This window comes from Myotis yumanensis, unplaced genomic scaffold (assembly GCF_028538775.1).
Source record: "Myotis yumanensis isolate MYYU_CA2020_CCGP unplaced genomic scaffold, mMyoYum1.0.hap1 SCAF_6, whole genome shotgun sequence".
Taxonomy (NCBI): Eukaryota; Metazoa; Chordata; class Mammalia; order Chiroptera; family Vespertilionidae; genus Myotis; species Myotis yumanensis.
In genome coordinates, this window is record NW_027223757.1 from 85,270,638 (window position 1) to 85,295,023 (window position 24,386).

The 24,386-nt window shown below is 44.4% G+C and overlaps 1 protein-coding gene across 11 annotated transcripts in view; it reads left to right on the forward strand.

Moving 5' to 3' along the window:
• TRERF1 (transcriptional regulating factor 1) overlaps positions 1-24,386 on the forward strand; it is a 209,252-nt gene that overhangs the window by 11,184 nt on the left and 173,682 nt on the right. Inside the window, exon 3 of one of the 11 annotated variants that reach the window (XM_070418593.1) lies at positions 11,790-11,847. The exons of the other annotated variants lie outside the window; for them this stretch is intronic. The gene's annotated coding sequence lies outside the window, so the exon portion shown is untranslated. The remainder of the gene's footprint in view (positions 1-11,789; positions 11,848-24,386) is intronic. 11 annotated transcript variants of the gene reach the window in all.

The window sequence follows — 24,386 nt, forward strand, 5'->3', positions numbered from 1 at the left end:
ATTGAGTGCCTCCCCTGCGCCAAGAGGGTACCAGTGGCTGGAAATACCAGGACAAGGAAGAGACAGAGCTCAGAGCCTAGTGGAGATGGTTATGAGGACATGTACATATGATTCACGGTGATGCCTGCATAGGAAAAGGCAACATGTAGAGGTAGAGGGGAGCCTTCAAAGAGAGGTGGGACGGGGTGGCCTTGTGTGGGTTCAGTGGGGCCTTGCCAGGGAGACAAGGGGGAGGAAACAGCATGGTGAGTATAAGAAGCAACATGCAACCTGGCCTGACCGGAACGTTACTTCAAAACTTACCTACTGAACTTCATTTCTATCAGCTTCAGTTTAATGCTCTAGAACCGTGCTGTCCAACATGGTAGCTGTGAGCCATGCATGGCTATTTGCATAGAAATTAATTACAAATTAAGTAAAACGAACGGTTCCGCTCCCCAGTTGCACTAGCCACTTGTCAAGTGCTCAGTAGCCACATGTGGCGAGTGGCTCCCATGTTGGAGAGCATCTAGAATAGCCCTGGGCAAACTACGGCCCACGGGCCGGATCCGGCCCGTTTGAAATGAATAAAACTAAAAAAAAAAAAAAGACCGTACCCTTTTATGTAATGATGTTTACTTTGAATTTATATTAGTTCATACAAACACTCCTTCCATGCTTTTGTTCCGGCCCTCCGGTCCAGTTTAAGAACCCATTGTGGCCCTCGAGTCAAAAAGTTTGCCTACCCCTGATCTAGAACGTTGGCATTGGTGCAGAAAGTTCTGTGAGCTAACACTTGGCTGCTAGGTTTCTTCTGCAGGGAATGTCTCCTCCTTTGCCCCTCATCTGGCTCATTCCCGCTTCCTCCAGGGGCCTGCCCTAAGCACCCCAGCCTAGGCCTCTCCCCACTGTCCATCTGCATCGCAGCAATCCCTCTCTGTGTCTGTCTCTCCCACAGGACTTCTGGCTTCTTCAGGGTGTAAGCCAGGTCTTGTTCATCCTTGTGCCATGTCCTGTTTATCATTGTGTCCCCAGGACCCCGCTGGGATCTGGCGCATGGGACACTCGCAGTGACAGGTGCGGGTGATGGGGCTGGAGAGGTAGGCAGGGACTGGGCAAGGAGGACCTGGTGCCATGTTATGGAGCTTGGTCTTCACCCTGTAGGCAGTGGGAGTCACAGAGGGTTTTAGTGAGGAGAGCTGTGGGGGGGGGGGGGGGGGGCGGCGGGGAGGATGGGGTCAAGCCTGCTTTATGTATTAGGAAGATTACTCGAGAGGTGTGGAGGACAGGCTGGAGCGGCCGAGCTCGTAGGTCAAGAGATGAGTTAGAAAAGTGCTGGGGTGCCCTGCATGACCTTGGCCAAGTCACTTCAGCTCCTTAAATCTCAGTTTCCTGAAATGGTCACATCTACTTGGGTAGGTCGTTGGGAAGATTAATGGCAGAATATACGTAAAAAATCAGTGCTGTGTAAGCCAGATGGTGACACGTGCCTGTGGGATGGAAGTCATGGACTCCACAGCCTGCTGAGCAGACTCGTGGCCCATCCCCTTGCCCTGGTCAGAATGTCATGGCTCAGATTTGCACAACGGTCTCCTGCTTTTAAGGCCTGGAGGAGACGCGACTCAAAGCTTCTTTAGAGCTAAGACTTGTTGTTCACTGAAATTGTGTAAATGGTAAGTGAAAGTAGCTCGTAAAGCTCCCTTTTGGGGAGGGAGACTGCAAATAGTACACGGTAATTATAGAAGATTTGGAAAATATTGACAGGTACCAGGAAGAAAATAAAAATAGTCTTTAATGCCTTCCTATTAGCATTTTAATCATTGCCTCGCAGAGTTTTTCTCTAGGCGGCATCATCCGGGGTCAGACTGCCTGGGTTTGAACCAGGAGCCTCCGCTCACTGGAAGGGATGACACTGACCTGTAGGGCTGGGTGAGATGAAATGAGATGATGCATGTAAAACATTTGGGGTGCGCCTGGCAGATCGGAAGTTCTCAATAAACACTTGCTATGATACTGTGCTTTAAAATAGTATGAGGGGTATTTTGAATGTGTTTTACTATATTGCTCATTAAGTAAATGTTCCTTAGAAACTATTTTTCTTAAATGGTTGTTTAGCACCCTCTCAGGTGGATTCTATGGTTACTAAATATTTATTTACTATTTATTAACTAGTCTCTGTTATTAGAAATTTAGCTTATTTATAATTTTTGACTATTATAAACAACTAGAGGCCCGATGCACAAAATTTGTACGAGGGGCTCAGCCCTCGCAGCCACGGCTTCGTCTGGAAGGTTGTCCGGATGGTTGTTCTGCTGTTTGGTCTAATTAGCATATTAGCTCTTTATTATATAGGATGCTTTGATGAATATCCAGGTACATAAATCTTTGATCACATCTCAAATTCTTTTCTTTTTTTAAAAAAAATATATTTTTATTGATTTCAGAGAGGAAGGGAGAGGGAGAGAGAGATAGAAACATCAATGATGAGAGAGAATCATTGATCAGCTGCCTCCTGCACGTCCCCTACTGGGGAATCGAGCCTGCAACCTGGGCATGTGCCCCTGACCGGAATCAAACCTGGGACCCTTCAGTCCGCAGGCCGACGCTCTATCCACTGAGTCAAACCAGCTAGGGCTCAGATTATTTTCTTACGATAAATTTCTGGAAAGGAGAATTGCTGTGTTAGGAAATAGGCATTTTTAAGGTTCTCGATGACATTTCCTAATTGTTCCTCACAAACTTTAAAAATTGACTTGTGTTTGCACTACTAGCATATGAGAGAGAGTACTCACCTCACTTCATCATTGTTTCGCAACAATGGTAATTCTTGTGTCGCGTGGGTTACCTTCTAAACAAGACGCATCGCTTCTCTGGGCTTCATTTCTTCTTGCTGCAAGGTGGAGTGCAGATGTCTCTTGCATGATGACTATTACTTGTTAATTTAGCAAGATCTTTGTATTTTTGTTGTGGAAAGACTGTGCAGATGACCTGAATTATTACCAGAAGTGATTCTTTCTGCTGAGTTAGGATTTCCTCGTGTTTATGGAGAGACAACTTGAGGCATGCTCTCACACCAAACACAGTGAGTGAGCGGCCGGTGCCTGTCTGGGGCACAGGATGTGTCTGGTACCTGGCCTGTCTGTGTTGGCAGACCGAAGCATTCTTCGCTCATACAAATGTTGCCAATAACTGGCTGCAGAATTGCAGGGTCTCTGTCCAATTTTCTAGGAATTTGTTCTTTTTGAACCTTTGTAAGAAAATGAAGGCTACTTTCACCTCCCTCAAGAAAATACCGGAATCATCTTATAGGAAACCAAATATTGAGGGAAAAAGTTGCTCTGAGAATGCCAAGGAGTATAAAGAAAATGAAAACCAGTCATCATTTCATCATCTCGATAGAACTTCTGCTTCAAGAAGTTGTTTCTTTCTAGTATTTAAAAACAAACAAACACGTCTTTACATAGTTGGATGCTTGCTGTGCGTGATTTTATATTTTGGTTTTTAGAGCCTACCCTAAATTAATACTTTAACCATTTCCCGGACAATACAAGCTTCTCATAGCACTTAGACTCCTTTTATGTCCTTAATGCCTTTTGAGGTTCTGGGATTTTTTAAAAAAATATGTTTTTATTGATTTCTCTTCTAGAGAGAGAGGAAGGGAGGAAAGTACGTTTATAGTTGTGAGTATGTGAAACAGTTTATTCTTGTATTATTATTTATTCCTTAGTAGAGGCCCGATGCACGACATTCGTGCAAGAGTAGGCCCTCCTTCCCCTGGCTGCCAGCACCAGCTTCCCTCTGGCACCCGGGACCCGGGCTTCCCTCGCAGCCCCAGCTTCGTCCGGAAGGTCGTCTGGAAGGACATCCGGTCTAATTAGCATATTATGCTTTTATTATTATAGATTATATTCTTTTCCATATGAACAGCTGTACAACTACTTTCGCCCCACCCTGCATATTAAATTCCACAAGACATAATTTAAAAAAGTCAATAACTTAGATTAATCCACATATTTACCCTTTTTTTGGTGTTCTTTCTTTCTTCTTGTATAACCATGCCCACTTCTTCTCTCAGATTAGTTACCTTCTGTCTAAAGAACTCTGTTTAGTTGTGTGTGTGTGGGTGTGTGTCTGTGCCTGTGTGTGTGTGTGTGTGTGTGTGTGTGTCTGTGGTGGAGTGTGTTTCCTGGTGTCTCTCAGTTTTTGTTTGAACATCTTCATATTTGGAGAATATTTTCACTGGATATAGAATTCTAGCTTGTCTTTTTTAAAAAAATTTATCTTTTAAAGATATTCCATTGTCTTCTGGCTTCCTTCATTTCTATTAAAAAGTAATCTGTCAGTTGTATTGTGGTTCCTTTGAAAGTAGCATATTTGTTCTCATTAGCTTGGTTTTTAGCAGTTTTACTATGATATGTGTAAGTGTGGTTCTCTTTGTATGTATTCTTCCTAGAGTTTGGAGAGCTTTCAGAATTCATGGTTTTGTTTTTTGTTTTTATTTTTGGAGGGGGGTCAGTTTTAGAAAATTCTTAGGCAGTTCTCTTCAAATACTGCTTTTCCCCATTATGTCTCTCCTCTTCTCAATTCCTATACATGTGTTGGACCCTTTCATGATATTCTACATGTCCCTAAAGCTCATTTTTAAAATTTTTTATTTTATTTATTTATTTATTTATTTATTTATTTATTTATTTTTATTAGTTAAGGTATTACAAATGTGTCCTCATCCCCCCCATTAACCCCCATCTCTCCCCCCCCCCCCCTCATGCTCTCACCCCCCTGTTGTCCATGTCCATTGGTTTGGCTTATATGTATGCATACAAGTCCTTTGGTTGATCTCTTCCCCTTACCCCCTCCCTCCCCTACTTTCCCTCTGGAGATTGATAGTCTGATCGCTGTTTCTCTGTCTTTGGATCTGTCCCTGTTCATCAGTCTATGTTGTTCTCTATAATCCACAAATGAGTGAGATCATGTGGTATTTATCTTTCTCTGACTGGCCTAAAGCTCATTTTTACATTTTCTCTGCTTCAATATGAAAATTTTTTCTACTGACCTATCCTCCAGTTCACCAGTCATATCTTCTACTATTTCTTATTTGTTGTCAAACCCATGAATTCAATTTTTAATTTGCTTTTATTTTTGTAAATACTTTATTTACATATAAATAATATAATAATATTTATACATTAAAAATATATATTTATATGTATAATAAAATATTTTGAGTGGATGGCTTCTCTTTATTTTATTTTAAAAATTTATTTTAAATTATAGTTGACATACAATATTATATTCGTTTCAAGTATATAACGTAGTGATTAGACATTTATATACCTTACGAAGTGATCACCATGATAAGTCTAGTACCAATCTGGCACCATACATTATTACAGTATTATTGACTATATTTCCTATGTTAAACTTTACATCCCCATGATTTTATATTTTATAACTAGCAGTTTGTATATAATCTCCTTTATTGTTTCTGGGCATCCCCCTACCCCTTCCCATCTGGCAACGATTAGTTTGTTCTCTGCATTTGTGAATTTGTTTTGTTTTTTCATTTACCTATTTTTTTTAGATTCCTAAGTGAAGTAATATGGCATTTGTCTTTCTCTGTCTGACATGTTTCACTTAGCGTAATACCTTCTAGGTCCATCCATGTTGTCACAGATAGCAAGATTTCATTATTCTTTATGGTTGAGTAATATTCCATTGTACATACGTACCACATGTTATTTATCCATTCTTCTGTTGAGGGGATTGTTTTTTATGATTGTGGTTTTCTTTTGGTTTGGCCCTATTTGCTGGATACTTGGTCATTGTTTTTTGGAAGCTGGGCATTTTACATGGACAGTGTAGAGGCTCAGGTTGGTGCAACACCTTGATTCAGTGAAGGCTGCTCTGTTTCTGATTTGCCCTTACTTGTAGGGGGGGGTGTTTGTGAGGGTCCCTCCTATACGGTAGGCCCGGATTTCCAAGGTTTGCTTTTCTGCCACTGAAACCAAAATCTCTACTTAATTTCTTAGTCTTTTAACAGCCTCTTTCTGCTTGGATGCCAGGGTCTAGCCCTCCACTCACATGGCTTAGGTGTCAGCAGATGCCTTGAGGGGAAATCTGCAGAGCACTGGGCTCACTTTCTTTGTGGTTCACTTTCCTGTGGTATCTTGGCCTGTCAGATCCTGGATGTCTTTGTAGCCCTGAACTCCAGTTTTTTTCTTCTCAGTTTAGGAAGAAAGCTGCTGCAAGCTTGAATTTGCTGCTTTCTCTTTTACCTCAATGCTCCTTCTAGCAGATTGGAAAATGTCCCGAAGGGAAGCATGAGCTACTGATACACACCTCACTGTGCTTCCCTTGGTCCCTCAAGTCCCAGCTGTCTCGTTGCACTCCCATACCTTCACACCGTTGTTATTCTGGTTATTATTACTGTTTTGTATTTTATCTGCCTTTTATTGTTGTTCTGTATAGGAGTCTGATTAGTTTAGTAGCTGTTAGGTCATAATAGCTGAAAGTGAAGTCTAATTCTGTGTCTTTTCTTATCTGCCTCATAAGTATTTTTCATGTCTTTACAATTTCTTTATTAGGTGATTTTTAATATCTGCACAAAAACCCCTTCTTATGACTTTCAGGATTTACTCAGCCATTCTTCTGCTGTCAGATATTTAGGTCATTTCCCATAATTTACTTTTATAAATAATGCAGTAAATGTCTTTGTGCAAAGCATTTTATTAATATTTTAAAAGTATGAAATAGGACTTTCGGAGTTGGAAATATTAATCAGTAGTGATTGTTTTCATGTATACGTCACGTACATAATAAAACTGTAGACCTTTTCTCAGATATTTCAGAAGAAGCCTTCTTTTTTAAAAAAGTGTTTTTCTCGCTTTAAAAATATTTATATAATGCTTACCATGTGCCGGACATCCTTTTACATGCTTGATTCTACAAACTTTAATTCTCCTAAGAGCCCTAGGACACAGGTACTAATAATGAACCTGGTTGTAAAGGTGAGGAATCTGTGACATGAGAGGGTAGATAACTTGCCCAAGGTCAGACAGGTAACATGTCCAAGGTCACACACTTGTCCTGATGCAGAGCTGGGCCATGCATTCTGGATCTAGCGCCCATGTTTTTAGCTACTACAATGTACCATCTTGAGTTAATGTTTTAAGTTATTACTTATTTTCTACTAATTTTAGCTTATTCCTGGGCTTCCCTAGCCTTTCCTTAATTGGGCGTTATTTTTCTCCTCTGCAGTGTAGTCGCTGGGGGGTAAGTGTGGGGACAGTTTGGGGAAGGAGGTGCCATGGACTGAAGTGGTTTTGGGGACGAGGGCTGTGTGCTGGCAACTCACTTTATAGGTTGACCAGGTAAGGTTGCCTGGTGGCTTGTCGTGGATCTGTTGGTGGTCCCTGGTGTGGACTTAATGACAAGGGACTTTCTGCTTCCATCTCTGATGTGACTGGTTAGTGTTGGCTGGGCCATTGCCTCTGCACTTTACAGAGGAAGAGTAAAGTAGTCTTTCTCGTTCCAGTTCCACATAACATCAGGATAAAGAGTAAAGAGAGAGAGGGTTCCCGTACCGGTTGGGCTGTCAGGCCAGCCACAGGGCGTCAGGGGTGGGAAAGGTTAAGTGCTGGTGCGTTGAACCTAATATGTTGCAGGAAGTGGATGAGAGTAAGGAACCTGTTGAACTTGGTCTCTCTTTGGAGCTTGCTGTACTGTTCCTTGTATATCTCCAGGTCCCTCCCTGTCATATTTTCCTGGTACCCATTCTCCTCTTTCATCTTCCTACCCACCTCCCATCTTCCTTTTGGGTCCAGTATTTGGGAGGGTGGGAAGGGTGGGAATTGGCTGTTTTCCTTTGGGTTGTTTGAGTTTAGAACTTGGAATGATTCGTCAGAGAGGGCTTTGCAGGAGAGGTAGCTTTGAACTGTATTTGTTAAATGGTGTCAAAGGAGGTTCCCAGGAAGAAAGACCGAATGGCAGAGAATTGAAGGGGAGCCTGTCCCTTCCCTGCTTACAAACCTTCAGTGGCCCCCTCCTTAGTCATTGAAAGCCAGAGACCTTACAATAGTCCGGACACACCTTGTCCCTTCTCCACATGCTTCTGTGACACCACCTCCTTCCACCGTCTGTTCTCCACCTTGCTCACTGCTCCAGCCACATTGGCCTGGCTGTTCCTCTAACACACCTGGCCTGTCGTTGCCTCAGGGCCTTTGCACAGGTCATCCTCTCTGTGTGGGATGCTCTTTCAGAACCTAGATACCCATTTGCATTGCTCACTCTCTCCTCCTCCAAGTCTTTTTGCTCAGCTGTCTCTCTCTTCCTCATTGAGTTTTTCTCACTGCTGTATTTACCACTGGGCCCGCCTCCTGCCTGATTTCCCCACCCCCTTTATGGGCTCTTTTTCTTTTTTTCCCCCAAAGCACTTTAACCTCTAGCATTCCATACAGTTTACTTGTTCATTATCTTTACGGTCTCCTCCCTCCTGGAAGAGGAGCCCCGAGAAGCCGGGGATAGTTGTGTGTTTGCTCCCTGCAGCGTCCGGAGCCCCAGGATCACGCCAGGCACCTAGTAGGCGCTCAGTAAATGCTGAACGCGGGGTCCTTTGGGGCTCTGTGGGCCCTCCAGCTCAAGAGACTTTTATCACATCTTAGGATCTGGAAAAGCTCTTTGCCTGTTGGAATTTTTTTTTTTTAATTAAGATTTTTATCATTGTCATCCCCTTCCCCCTTCCAGTTCATTTAAGGCTGTTATGAAACAAAACTCATTATGCTTCAGAATCTGACAGAGCTGAGGCCCCGGGGAGAGTGAGAGCAGGCAGCAGCCCTGTGTGCTTCCTGCCATTCCCATCCTTGCTTTTCTCTGTGGTGGTTCACTTAGGGCGGCCTAGACCCCACTGGGCGGAGCTGAGCAGGGCTCCCAGACCTCCCAGGGCACGCGGAGGGAGGGTCTGTTGTCAGCCAGAGGGGAGATCTGACCTTCCTGCTGTGAAGGGTTTCTCCCGGCACCAGTACTCAGGATGGAGGAAGAAGGGGGCAGGCTGGAGAGGAGAGAGAAGGAGGGACCTGCGTTTCCCGTGGTTCAGTTGGAGGAATCATGTCACAGGGGGAATAGGAGTGTGGTCTTCCTTGAGTGTGACTTTAAGTTTTCACTTAAAATAGGTGGATTTCATTCATTTGTTCAACAGGGAAATGGAATGCCTGTGGTGGGACAGACAGGCCTGAGGGGCTGTGGGCCTGAGACTGGAGTCAGATCTCCGGCTACTTCTCCTTCTACTGCAGGAGGGACACCACCAGGGGCCGAGGGTGTAACCCAGTGGCTCAGAGCCAGTGTGTTGAACTTCTCCTGGATCTGTGGGTTCCTGGGAAGTGGGAAGGCCTGCTGGGAAAAAGTAATGTGTGTGGAAGGGAGGGAGGAGGCAGCATGGATGAGGAAGTGGCTTAGACTCCTCCCAGCATTCTTTTTGAACCGTTCCCCTAAATGAATCCATGCTCTGGCTCTCAGAGTCCGGGCAGACCTGTCCCCTGACTCCCAACAGGCCACGGGTTTGCTCTAGGCCTCAGACCTTCCAACTCTGCATCTCCTTTTGACTTTTGGTTTTTCTTATGAACAAAGAGAGAGAGCTTAGAGAGCAGTCTTCTTGGATCAGAACAGGAATCGGCCAGGATAACAGAATGACTGCTAAACTATCAGCGTGCAGTGGGGTCCGGTGTGAGACCTGAGAGAGGAGCGTGAGGGGAGCCGTGGCCCCCCAGCCCTGAGGTTTCACCCTCTGCCACCCCTTCCACCCCAATCTTGGTATCTCATCTGCTAATAAAGTAGCGATACCAACTGATTTGAGTTTCACCTCCTTTCATTTCCTCTCTCTTGTCTTCGGGTTCTGGGGCCATAATGAGCTCCAGAAAGCCACCAACCGAATGAATGATCAGCTTCTGAAAAATCGAGCGTGCAGAACTAACACTGTGCAGTTGCGTTATAACGAAGATGTACTGGTAGAATAAGGGGAGACCCTTGAGCTTACCGTTGATGCATTGTCCCGACCAGAAGTTACATGGGAAAGAAATGAAATGATTTCACCCTGGTTGGTTCTGGGCCTGTAGCTTAGTTGTTTAGAATCTGAGGCTGGGGAGCTTTGAGCCCCACTTGACTTGACTTCTAGAAGCAGCCCCAGTGGCCTGCCGAGCCCACACGGGCTGGTTCTCACTGCAGCTCTGGAGTGTACACGACTTAGTGGGATCCATTTTGTCCATGGAAGAAGGAAGTTCTCTAGGCATACCTCCTACGGAGATATCGGGAGTCCCATTTAAAAATATCTATAAAAAAATAAAAAATCTATACTAATAAAAGGGTAATATGCTAATTAGACCAGGACACCTTCCGGACAAAGCCATGGTGGCAGGGCCGAGGCAGAGGCGGTTGGTTAGGGGCGATCAGGCCAGCAGGGGAGGGCAATTGGGGGTGAGCAGTTGGGGCCTAAACCGGCAGTTGGACTTCCCCTGAGGGGTCCCAGATTAAAGAGGGTGCAGGCCGGGCTGAGGGACACCCCCAACCCCATGCACGAATTTTATGCACCGGGCCACTAGTATATATATCAATGAGCTTATTTCCTATTTGCTAAACATTTGTTATTATAAGTCCTGAGTAAATTAGGTCTTTGTGCTTGTGTATTCGCTTGATTTGGGCTCATTTGAAATAGTTAAATAAATATTATTGAATCCTCACTATAGGCAGAACAGTAGGCTAAGCATTAGATCAAAGATTGGCAAACTTAATAAAAGTAAATATTTTCAGCTTTGTGGGCCAGTCTGTCCTAAGTACTCAACTCAGCCATTGTATCATAAAAGCAACTATCGACAATACATAAATGGGTGAGTGCCAATCAAACTGTATTTATAAAACCAGGCGGTGGGCCGGATTTAGCAGGCAGGCCACCGTTGCTCAACCCTTCCACCTTCTTCATTAAAGGTACAGCTATGGCCGGCTGGAGTGGCTCCGTTGGTTGAATGTCGTCCCTTGCACCTAAAGGTTGCCAGTTTGATTCCCGGTCAGGGCACATACCTGGGTTGTGGGTTTGATCCCCAGTCGGGGCATGTATGGAGAGCAACCAATCAAAGTTTCTCCCTCACATTGATGTTTCTCTCTCTCTCTCTCTCTCTCTCTCTCTCTCTCTCCCCCCCCCCCCCCTTCCTCTCTCTAAGCACGTCCTCTAGGGAGGATTAAAAAAATAAGATATAGCTATGTCTCACATGGATATGTCTCTCTTTTTCTCTGTCTCTCTCTCTCTTCCTTCCTTCCACTCTCTCTAAAAGTCAATGGAAAAAATAATCCTTGGGTGGGGATTAAAAATAAAAGATACAGCTATGAACAAAACAGGCAGGATCATGACCCTCACTCAGGGAGCTTTCATTCTTGCCGGGAATAATTCTTTGCTGCTATTAGCAGCATTGCTCTGAAACCAGACTTGTCGTAAGTGCTTGGCAAGTAGCTGTGTGTGGGGAGTGGGGGGGGGGGGGGGGGGGGGGGGGGGTGAGGGGTGGGGGGGAGCATTGAAAACCTAAGTAACTTTACTGGAGGAAAAGATTCTAGTAAACACTCAGTTCTGAGTCTGGGGGTGCTGTGAGCACTTACTTTGGCATATAGATACTATTTGTGAGTTGCTGTTTACCCCACTTAACATACTTGCAGGTGCATATTTCCATGGTTGGCCTGGATTGTATAATTTTAGTGGCTACATAGTATTTCTTGCTGAGTTAAGGCATGTCATGTGCCCGAAGTGCAAGTATTTGTTAGATGTTTGTTTTCAGTTGCAGGAAAACGCCTTCCAGAGTTGAAAAGGAGCTGGTTTCTGCAGAACCTCCGCTGGTAGGAACTGTTGACTTGGGAGAACTCCGGGAGAGCGAGGCCTGGGTGACGTCCTGTGCCAACCTCCTGGGTGACACACAACATCTTGCAGCCAGGGATCTGACAAGGAAGTGGGCTGTCAGTGCAGAGGTTTAAGTGACAAGCTGACCTTTTACTTGAGCACTGCTCCCCAAGTGCAGGGAAAGCATCTGTGGGCTGTGGAGCAAAACTGGGAGCTTTGTGGGAGCAAACCGGGAGGAAAGGCAGCCCCCTGCCAAGAAGACATCAAACCCCAGGGGACTGGGTTTTGGTTCTGGGGGTGAAAGTGACCTTGATTTGGCTCTGACTCTGCGTTTGCCCCTTATGTGCTGGGATGGGGCACTTCCTTAGACTCTCTGGGCCTCAGTTTTCTTGACTGTAAAATGGGGCTGTCATATTCATTCCGTAGAAATGTGATTATCAGATGAATAATCTAGTCAGCATATAACAAGCACGTTGGATAAGTAATAGCTTTTATCATTTGGTGTGAAGTGTGTGGTCCATGTGAGGCTCACAATTCCCAACCATCGTTGTTTTCCTATTACTGTTATTGAGGAGGCACTGCGAATTGCCCTGGACCCAGACCGAACTAGGCTCCGTCCTCTGTGGATCTTTCCCTCCCTTCAGTCCAGGTTTGGAGGTGCCACCTCATCACCTCTACATCCTCCTACCCCTTTTATAACTCAGGTGGGAAGATCAGACCCTGACTCATGAGCCCAGGCTTGTAATGAGATCAGGTTAGAGCCTTAGAGTCTCCTTTATCCAGCTATTCATGCGTTCATTCGTTCAACACACAGAGGCCCTGCTTCGTGCCTGTTGTACAGTGTGCAGTGGTGGCGAAAACAGGCTTGGTGTTCGGCTCTAATCGAATAACCGCACAAATGTTTAATTATCGACTCTGGTAAGAGCTGGGGAAGGAGGGTACCGGACGTTAGGTTAGGAGACACTTAATTCCATTCACAATCAGGGAATACAAATCACAGTGCAACCTCATGAGTGAATCTTTCTAACCTGAGGTAGAATTTTAAAAAGACCCTGACTATTCCATATAGCACGATATCGTCTGAATAAAATTTAAAGTCAACAAAAAGTTCAAGACCCGTTGTTTAGGGGTAGAGAAATACCGATAGTAATAAAAGTGTAATATGCTAATTAGACCGGACGGGCCGAACAGCGGAACGGCCATCCAGATGACCTTCCAGATGACCTTTCGGACAAATCCAGGGCCGCGAGGGCTTGAGGCAACCGGGGCTGAGAGGGCCGAGCCCCTCGCATGAATTTCGTGCATCGGGCCTCTACTATATAATAAAACCTCTACTATATAATAAGTGGTGGGTGGTGGGTGTGTGCAGGTTCCATCTGTGGGCCTCTCTGAGATGTGTTCGTGAGGAGATCCCCAAGTGCAGTGATAGAGATTGGAGCGAGGAGGAGCCAGCTCACGTTTTGAAGGCCTAGGGCAGTGGTTGGCAAACTGCAGCTCGCGAGCCACATGCGGCTCTTTGGCCCCTTGAGTGTGGCTCTTCCACAAAATACCGACTTCTGCGCATGGGCCATGAAATTTCAATTGCACTGTACGTGCACGCCCGCATGTGGTATTTTGTGGAAGAGCCACACTCAAGGGGCCAAAGAGCCGCATGTGGCTCGCGAGCCGCAGTTTGCCGACCACGGGCTTAGTGGACCCTTTTGTTTTTGTTTTGGAAAATTGTGTGTGTTTTTTAAACCCAAATTACAGATTGTTATCCATCAGAGCAGTGACAGGAGGTGCATGTGTGTGCATTTTATTTTTTTATTAACACGGACGCGTATTTTGATGACCACAGATGCAGATAGGATATGGGAAACTGCGGCTGCCTCTGATATCGCTTGTTTCCTGCACATGCAAGGTGTGCTGGGAGCTCTCAGCTCTGAAGGGCTGTGCCTGCAGCAGGTGTGAGCTTCCCCGTCGCGGGGCCGCTTTCTCGTGAAGGGACAGATGTGGCTGCGTGAGGAGGCCCCTCGGTTTAGTTCCAGGCAGAGCTGGTTCAGAGATGAGTAAGGAAGGAGCAGTTTCTGGCGGTAGATTTGGGCTCAGACATACGTATCGAAACTCTTCCCCACTTTCGCTCTTCTCGTCGATGGGCTAAGGCCTCCTGATCTCTTTTGTGGAAGGACAGAGTGGAGCTGGGGGGAGCACCTTCGCATGAAAGAACCGGAGAGGAGGCGGGATGGGCTGGAAGAAGCCAAGATGAGTTCCTCGGGGGATGAAGAGCGCACCTGGTGGGAAGGTTCAAAAAGATGCTCGTATCCGGCTGCTTGACCTGAAATGACGTGGAGGCCCCCAGAGGAGCAGAGCCCCTGCTATGTGAGCGTGGCCCTCCTGAGCAGCAGTGAGAGAAGGAAGAAAGCTTGCAGAGGGAGGAAGGAGGCCAGAGGAGGCATGTGGGCGAAGCGGGACCGGGGAGCCAGAGCACATCCAGTGACTGCTTGCGAGAATAGGGAACGCTTCAAACACTCCAGGGTTTAACACGTGGGAGACAGAGCGGGCTGGTCTGTGCGGTTCCAGAAGGAAAAGCTGGGATTGAAAGGTGGAAGAAGCTGCAGGAGGAGAGATTTGGTCTTAGAATAAGTCAGTGTTTTTCAAACTGCAATTTGCCATCCATTAGTGGGCCGTGCAGTCAATTTCATGATCAAGACCAGCAATTTAAAAAAGTGAAATAGAACCCTGGCTGATGTGGCTCAGTTGGTTGGATCATTGATTCTGGTCAGGGCGCGTGCGTAAGGCAAGCAGTCATGTTTCTCTCTCACATGGATGTTTTTCTTGCTCTCTCCCTCTATTTTCCTGTCTCTCTAGAATCAGTGAAGAACATATCCTTGGGTGAGGATTGAGAAAAAAAGGAAGGAAGGAAGGAAGGAAGGAAGGAAGAGAGGAAGGAAGGAAGGAAGGAAGGAAGGAAGGAAGGAAGGGAGGAAGGAAGGGAGGAAGGAAGGAAGGAAGGAAGGAAGGAAGGAAGGAAGGAAGGACAAGAAATAGAGAGGAAACAATAGAATAGGAAAAAAATCTTGAGAAGATCAGATGTACGGGTCACTATTGTTTCTTAGAAAATATTTGTTCAGTTTTATATATTTATACTAGAGGCCCGATGCGTGAAATCCGGTTTCATCCGGAAGGTCGTTCGGCTGTCCGGTCTAATTAGCATATTACGCTTTTATTATTATAGATGGCTATACATTTTATGTATTGAGTCATGATATAAAGTATAACTTCTTTGTAGGATTAAGGTGGAAAAGTTGGAAAGCCATTTTTACGAGCTACTACTTAACACTACTACTTGCTATTTATTGAGCACTTACACTGGGCTAGGCACTTGGCTGAGTGCTTTGTAGACATTTTCTCATTTAAATCTCACCGTGACCCTTTCATGCAGGTATTATCGTTCTCATCTTAGAGATGAGGAAGTTCGAGTTCAAAGAGGCTGAGTGACTTTCCCAGGGCATGGAGCATGGCAGAAGGCTGTGGAATCGAACAGGTCCAGGTCTCTCACAGCTTTTGCATATGACTACCCTTCACTGCAGGAAGAACCACCGATGGGGCTTCCCCAAAATGGCCCAGGCTGCCTGCAAAAGGCCTGGACAGTAGCAAGGGTTCAAGCAGGGGCGGGTGGCCACCTGCAAGGGACCATGGAGGTGGTGGTATTGGACTAGGTCAATGATGGCGAACCTTTTGAGCTCGGCGTGTCAGCATTTTGAAAAACCCTAACTTAACTCTGGTGCCGTGTCACATATAGAAATTTTTTGATATTTGCAACCATAGTAAAACAAAGACTTATATTTTTGAGATTTATTTTATATATTTAAATGCCATTTAACAAAGAAAAATCAACCAAAAAAATGAGTTCGCCTGTCACCTCTGACACGCATGTCATAGGTTCGCCATCACTGGACTAGGTTGTCACTGTGGACCCCTGTCTCCCCCTCTGACATGATATGGCCCCGGACTCAACCTGTGTCGCCAAGGTCAGTTCCAACTCTTGGGTTTCTCTGATTCCCAATTGGGATGTGAATTAACCAACAGATAGAATTAGACTTGTTTACAATTGGGATTTTCTTTTAACAAGTTCCGATTTTCTGTAGTGAATGTACATTGATATTACGATTTTACGAAGTTATTAAAAATAAAATGTTTTTTTCTTTTGGTTTTCTGTAACAAACACAAATCAGTTTTATAATTTAAAAAGTCATTAGGAAAAAAAAAGTCATTCGAAAGAATATAATACCGCAGCGCAACAATGAATTTTAATTAAGAATTCTTCCTGGCGAGTTTGCGAAGTTGGCAGCTGGCTGTTCTGCGGGCCGGGGAAGCTCTGTGTGGACCAGGGGAGGCGATGGGTGGACAGGTTCTTCGTGTACTGCAGCTTCTTATCATTTGGCTGGACTAGCCCATCCTCCCTGCACAGAGCAGGATGGTGCAGGGGCCATGGCTTGGGGGAGCCCCTCTTCTCTCCTAACTGCAAATTGAAGCTTCCATTGATTCCGTTTAAAGCTTAGAAGGATCTTAGAAGTCATCTTCACTAACCTCTTCCTGTTACTAAGTCTTGAAGAGGGGATATGACTTTGCTTTGTTCTTGGCCCATCTTGTGGAGAGCAGAACTGGACCAACTGTCAAATGGTGTAAGTTATGTTGCTTCCCCCAGAGAAAGGGGGCCCTAGAGGCTGATTAAGGTATGGGGGAGATAAAGAACAAAGTGACAAACTTTCTAATTTCATAGGGAGGGGAGCTCCAGAGTGGAGGTAAGGGGAGTGTGATTTAGTTGAAAGAACCTTGATCTGGGAGTTGAGGGACCTGAGTTCTGCTCTCAGCTTTAAAACTCACTGCGTCATCTTGGGTGAGTCATTTGCCCACGGCCATCAGAAGACAAATTAATTCCTGTTCCTCGGGTATTACTTAGTCAAATCACTCCCGGTAGAACATGTCCAAAGTTTACTTCCTTGCAGAGCCAATGGCCTATCTTCATGAAGACTAGAACTTTAGGAGACAAGGGTAGGAAATTCTCCAGATTTGGGGTTTCTTTGATTCTCCATTGGAATGTGATTTAATTAACAGATAGAATTACATTTGTTTACAATTGAGATTTTCTTTTAACAAGTTCTGGTTTTTCTGCGATGAATGTGCACTTATTTTATAATTTTAAAAAGTATTGGCTGATGGTAGGTGCCAGCTATCAGGAAACGTAGAGCCTGGTTGCTGCATGATCACTGGGGACTATATCTCCTCTTTAACCAACTCTCAGATTCAGGTATTGTGTGTTCTACATCCTCACAGTGTATAGCAGGGTGCTGAGGTTCTGCACATGCTAGACACCTGATTCATTGGTTTGATTGCTGTGTGTGTGTAGTTTGTGGGTAACATGGAAGTGTGGCCCAGGTCTACCTTTGAACAGTCTCTCTTTTTAAAAAAAAATACATTTTCATTTATTTCAAAGAGGAAGGGAGAGGAAGAGAGTGATAGAGATAGAAAGATCAATGATAAGAGTGAATCATTGATCAGCTGCCTCCTGTACACCCCCTACTGGGGATCGACCCCACAGCCCAGGCATGTGCCCTTGACCGGAATCGAACCCAGGACCCACAGGCTGATGCTTTATCCACTGAGCCAAACTGGCTAGGGCTGAACAGTCCCTTTTGATCGACCACCTATCTCATTCCAAGCGGCTCAGGCACGCAGTTTGAAACACAGGCCATCTGATTTCAGAATTGAGCCACACTGGGGAGCTCTGGGGTTGTGATGGAGTTGACTTAAAGGGGGTCGCTTTGTGCCTGAGTAGGTGACCTGAGGGGAGGGGACTCAGCAGAAGTGGGGTCTTTGAAATAGAAGTTTCTTCCAGGTGTGGCCCAAGGAGTTGGGGACAGCAAAGAAATTTGCTAGGATTGTGGCAAATTGTGATCGGTTTCCAGAATCCTCTCAGAGGATCCTGAACGAGCTGATAAATTTCTCTTGCATGGCCCATTGCAGATAGGAGGTTCTCACTAGTCAAATGCGTTTCCTTGACCTGGGATGGGCTGTAAGGCGAATGTTAGCCTGACTGAGGAAAGGCAAATGGGATTGTTTTTGGGTTTGTTTTACGCTGTTATCCAGGCTAATAATATGACGCTTTAAGGCTTTATGACTTAATTAGTGGCATCAGCACTTGAAAGAGCAGGCCGAGGGCTGCTGTGAAAGGTTACAGGGAGAGTAATTAGACCGCAGTTGTGAAATGCAGGGTGGTTTACATTTACTAATGGCTTCGAGGAAGCCCGGCCTGTTACTGAGCCCCCATGGCGAAATTTTTTAATAGAAAATGAGTTGGTTGGTGTTGATGCTCGGCTGTGGACAGCCCTCAGCTTTCTCTCCGTCTCTAATTAATGCCCATAAGCTGCTGCCTGGGCGTTCACGCGAGGCCTAGTATCATCTGGTCCTTTGCTACTCAAAGGGTGGTCCCTGGCTCATTGGCATCCTGCATCACCTGGGCGCTTCTTAGATCTGAGCACAGAACCCCGTAGTTGCAGAATCAGGACCTGCCTTTTAAACAAGACGCTGCTCAGGGGATTCGGGTGCGCCTTAACGTTGAGGGGCATCCGGCCAGCACAGATGCCCCCTGAGCTTAGAGATGGGTGCCGCTGTGACTTTTATTGTCCAGTGCAATAAACTGTGTAAACCCTGGTGTTGTGGTAGGGTTCCAGCTTGATGTCTTTAATTAGAATCTGGACTTGTGTGTGGTGTGTGTGTGTGGGTGTGTGGGTGTGTGTGTCCATTGTCACTTGTGGCATCAGCTTAGGGTTGTGGTTCACAGCCCTCCCCCACAGCTCACCGAGTTCTTGGTACAGCTAGTCATTTCTTTGAAGGCAAGTCTGGCAACCTAGAATGTGGGGGGCGGGGGGCGTGCTAAAACACCACTTTCTTCCTGTTACTGCCCCACACCGGAGCCCGTGGTGGCTCCCATGGCCTGCTGTGTCATGGCCAGGCCTCTTGCTGGGGCTCCCGGGGCCCTCGGGGTCTGGGATTATTTACCCACTTCCCTGTCCAGGCTGCATCCTACGCCGTATACCATCAGCTCCCTGGGCTGGTCCTCATTCCGCCTGGCTTGGGGTCACTTGCTTGAAGTGTCTTCCCCATTGCCCTCTGGTCATGCAGAGATTTCTCTATCCTCTGCGCTCTTGGTTTGCTCTGCTCCGCTATTTCCTACCTAGTCATTCTGGACCTTGTTGGCACCCGGGGGCAGGTCTTCGCCCATCATCAGATAACATGCTCTTAGAGGGCAGGTACCCGGGCGTCTGGCCGGTGCTGGTGTTGAAACCCTGTGGGTTCCTTCATGACGGGTCTCCATCAGGAGGCCGAGCATTTGGTGCGAGTGAGGTGAGGTGGGCTGCTGACCCCAGAAGGAGGAAGGGTTGGTGAGGGCTCCGAAAAGAAGCTCAGAGGAGTTGGAATGGACTCCACTAAGGGAGGCAGAGGGAGCTGGGCCTTTTGTGTACAGCCTTTGTCTGATGGGACTGGGGGAAGAGGAGGAGCACCGCTGTGTTTGTGGTTTGTTGCAAACCTACCCATTCTCTTTATACGTGAACTTGGTGGTGAGAAACGACGAGGCCTTCAGGAGGAGTGAGGAGGACGGGTGCGGAGATGTGGAGCCAGGCCACTTGGGGTGGAGGCTATATTTAGTTCTTAGAGAGGTGCTGGTAGGGTCTTTTTCTAAGTTTAGAAATAGTTTATATAACATGAGGGTATGTGTCCTTTAAAAATTAAAAAATAAAAACAACTGACACCAGAATAGAATAAAATTTAAACAGACCAATTACTATAGAAGAAATTGAGAAAGTTACTAAAGAGCTGCTCCTTAAAGTAATTGTAGGGCCAGATGTTTTCACAGGTAAATATTTTCAAATATTGAAGGTGCGGATGATCCCAATGCCATTTAAGTCTTTCTAAGGCAAAGAAAGAAGAAAAGCTTAAATTTTTTGTGAAGTTAAGTATAATGAAATGTGACAGAAGAGCAGTATGTGTACACACAAAACTACCAAGCGGTCTCAGTTTTGAATATCGATGCCAAACCCTAATAACGTAATTAGACAAAATAGAATCTAGCAGCCCATTGAAAGAATTCCATGGGTGGGTGGGTTTCAGAACAAGAATGCAAAGATAGGTTACCCTTAGGATTTCTGTTAATAAGATTCATCATGTTAAACGATCTAAGCAGAAAATAAGATGGTGAAAACATTTATGAAAAATCAAATGCATCTGTTTCTAATAAAAACTCCTAATGTAGGAATAATTAGATACCTCCTCATCGTGAGAAAATACAACTTTGTCAAGCTAGTACCAAATTTTGCTTAGCATCTAATAGTCACTAGATGCATTCCCATTAAAATAATGATTAAGCATCATCATTATATAATCTTGTGTTTTTTTGGGGGGAGGGGAAGCTGGTATAATTAGATAAGAGAAAGACATAAGAGGTATAAAAAGTAGGAGAAGGCAAAACTAAAAGACAACTAGAGAATTCAATAAGGTAGTTTAGTACATACATAATGCACAAAAATCAGTAGTAGCTCTCCCACATAAACAATATCCAACTAGAAAGCATGATGGAAGAAAATATTTCATTTATGTAAGCAACCAAAGAGGTAAAGTAATCTAGTTATAACAGTGGTTCTCAACCTTCCTAATTCCGCGATCCTTTAATACAGTTCATCATGTTGCGGTGACCCCCAATTTCATTGTTACAAATTGAACATAAAATTAAATCATAGTGATTAATCACAAAAACAATATGTAGCCCTAACCAGTTTGGCTCAGTGGATAGAGCGTTGGCCTGCGGACTGAAGGGTCCCAGGTTTGATTCCCATCAAGGGCATGTACCTTGGTTGCAGGCACATCCTCAGTAGGGGGTATGCAGGAGGCAGCTGATCGATGTTTCTCTCTCATCGATGTTTCTAACTCTCTATCCCTCTCCCCTCCTCTCTGTAAAAAATCAATAAAATATATATTTTTAAAAATGTAATTATATATGTGTTTTCCGATGGTCTTAAGCGACCCCTGTGAAAGGGTCGTTTGACCCCCAAAGGGGTCGCGACCCACAGGTTGAGAACTACTGAGTTATAACCTTCATAAATATAAAAATATGAAGTATTTTATAAAGTTTAAAATATTAATAAATAATAAAAACATTTATATGTACTAGTAAGTTCAGTGTTACAAAGGGGCATAAAAGACTTAAACAGAAAGATAATATAATTGGCTAGAAAGAGTTAGTGTTATAAAAATACCACTTCTATACATGTAAAATGTGATCCCAATAAAATTAGCAATAGGGTTATTTTGGTAGTAGAACAGATTCTAGACAAACGGCCTGGCTTGGCTCATGCTGCGGACTTTCCTAAAGTCTCAAAATTTCACAAACCCCAAACAAGCAGCTTCTTGTTTGTTTGCCCCACACCTCTTGCTAAGCAGCTCCAAACCTAACCTTTGTGGCAGCCAACCTTGGTTTGCAGCTTAGCCTCTCCCAGGTACCTCCAAGCCCAGCACAAATGTCAACCATCTGCAGATCACTCTGTAGCTCATATCAGGTGGCTTTGGGTAGAGCAAAGGCCAGGGCTGACTTTGGCCTGCATCTGAGCTCCTCTCAAGAGGTCCCAAACCAACATACCTGGTGGCCAGTTTCAGAGTACCACCCAATCACCACAACAAGTGAAACATCTAAAGGGCAGACTCAAAAAAAGAAAAAGGAACACACACACACACACACACACACACACACACACACACCACAACAACAACAACAAAAGGCAGACTCAGAGACACCAGAGCCCCATTACAGTAAATTCTACTTTGTGGGGTCAGTCCTATAACTCCTTCACTATAGTCATGGCCAGTCCTCACAGCCAGTCAGTTTGAGGGCCAGTCTCTCCCTTTGGCATGCCGATGGCAGTCAAGGCTCAGCTACAATAGGAGGACACATACAAGGAACGCACTTGGAGCACCAGCTCAGGTGATCAGGGAGACTGCGCCACGTGTCCCCAATGGACACCTACTACATAAAGCCACTCCACCAAGACTGGGAAATGTAGCAGCTCTACCCAATATGTAGAAGCAAACACAGGGTGCCAAAATGAGGAGACAAAGAAACATGTCTCAAATGAAGGAATAGGACAAAGCTCCAGAAAAAGAAATAAACAAATTGGAGAAAAGCAATCTACCAGAGTTCAAAACACTGGTTATAAGGTTGCTCAGTGAGCTCATATAGTGAACAGATAAATAAAAACATAAAAACGGAGATACAAAACATAAACAAGAGCCAGTCAGAAATTAGGAATACAATAACTGTTGTGAAGAATACATGGAAGGAATCAATATTAGATTAGATGAAAAAGAGGATCAAATCAGTGATTTGGAAGACAAGGTAGCAGAAAACACCCTATCAGAATAGCAAAAAGAAAAAAGAAACAAAAAAAAAAAAAAGAAAATATTTTAAGGGGCCTTTTGGACAACATTCACATCATAGGGGTACCAGAAGGAGAAGAGAGAGAGCAAGGAATTGAAAATCTATTTGAAGTAATAATTTCTTTCCCTAACTTGGTGAAGGAAATAAACATATAACTCCAGGAAGCACAGAGAGTCCCAAACACTATGAACCCATAGAGGGCCACACTAAGACACGTCACAATTAAAATGCCAAAGGTTAAAAAGACAAAGAGAGAATCCTAAGAGCACCAAGAGAAAAGCAGGTAATTACCTACAAGGGAGCTCCCCTAAGACTTTCAGCTGATTTTTCAACAGAAACAGCAGGCCCGAAGGAATTGGCAAGAAATATTCAAAGTGATGAAAAATAAGGGCCTACAACCAAGATTACCCAGCAAAGCTATAATTTACTACTGAAGGACAGATAAAGAGTTTCCCACACAAGAAAAAGCTAAAGGAGTTCATCACCATTAAACCAGTATTACAAGAACCCTGGCCAGTTTGACTCAGTGGTTAGATTGTCGGCCTGTGGACCAAAGGATCTTGGATTCGATTCCCAGTCAAGGGCATGTACCTTGGTTGCAGGTACCCCAGCTCTGGTTGGGGTGCATGTAGAAGGCAGCCAATTGATATGTCTCTCTCACATCAGTGTTTCTCTTTCTCTTTCCCTCCACTCTCTCTAAAAATAATCAATGGAAAAAATATCCTCAGGTGAGGATTAAAAACAAAACAAAAAAACCAGTATTACAAGAAATGTTAAAGGGACTTATTTAAGAAGAAAAATGCGATAAAAAGATATGAATGATAAAATGGCAATAACTACTTATCAGTAGTTTCTTTAAATGTAAACGGATTAGTCTGACCAGTGTGCCTCAGTGGTTGGACATTGACCCATGAATCAGGAGGTCACAGTTTGATTCCTAGTCAGGCCACATGCCCAGGTCACAGGCTTGATCCTCAGCAGCTGATCAATATTTCTCTCTCATCATTGATGTTTCTATTTTTCTCTCCTCCTCCCTTCCTCTCTGAAGTCAATAAAAACATTTTTTAAAAAATATTTTTATTGATTTGAGAGAGGAAAGGAGAGGGAGAGAGAATCATTGATCGGCTGCCTCCTGCACACCCCACACTGAAGATTGAGCCTGCCACCCGGGCATGTGCCCTGATTGGGAATCGAACTGTGACCTCCTGGTTCATAGCTTGACGTTCAACCACTGAGCCACACCAGCTGGGCTATAAAAACATATTTTTTAAAAAATGTAAATAGATTAAATGCTCCATTCCAAAGATGTTGTGTGGCTGACTGGATAAGAAACAAACCTATACATATGTTGTCTACAAGAGACCCACTTCAGATAGAAAGACATACAATGAAAATAAAGGGCTGAAAAAAGTTATTTCATGAAAATGGGGGGGGGGGGGGGAAGCTGGGGTAGCAATACTAATTCCAGATGGAATAGAGTTTAAAACAAAGGCTATAATAAGAGACAAAGAAGGATCCAGCAGTTCCACTTCTTGGTATTTATCCAAAGAAACTCAAAACACTAACTTGAAAAGACATATGCATTTATATGTTCATTGAAGCATTATTTATAGGCAAGATGTCGAAGCAAGCTAAGTGTCCAATAGACAAATGGATAAAGAAGAAGTGGTGCATACAATACAATGGAATATTACTTAGTTATAGAAGAGAATGAAATCTTGTCATCTGTAAATAGATGGACCTAGAGCGTATTATGCTAAGTGAAATCAGTCAAAGATAAATACCATATGATTTTACTTTTATGTGAAATCTAAGAAACAAAATAAATGAACAAACAAACTCATAGATACAGAGAACATTTTGATGGCTGCCAGATGGGAGGGGGCTTGGATGGATGGGTGAAAAAGGGGAAGGGATTAAGATGTGCAAATTGCCATTATAAAAACAGTCACAGGGATCTAAAGTACAGCAAAGGGAATATAGTCAATAATATTATAATAACTATGTATGGTGTCAGGAGGGTACTAAACTTGTTGGGGCAATCGCTTTGTAAGTTATATAAATGTCTAA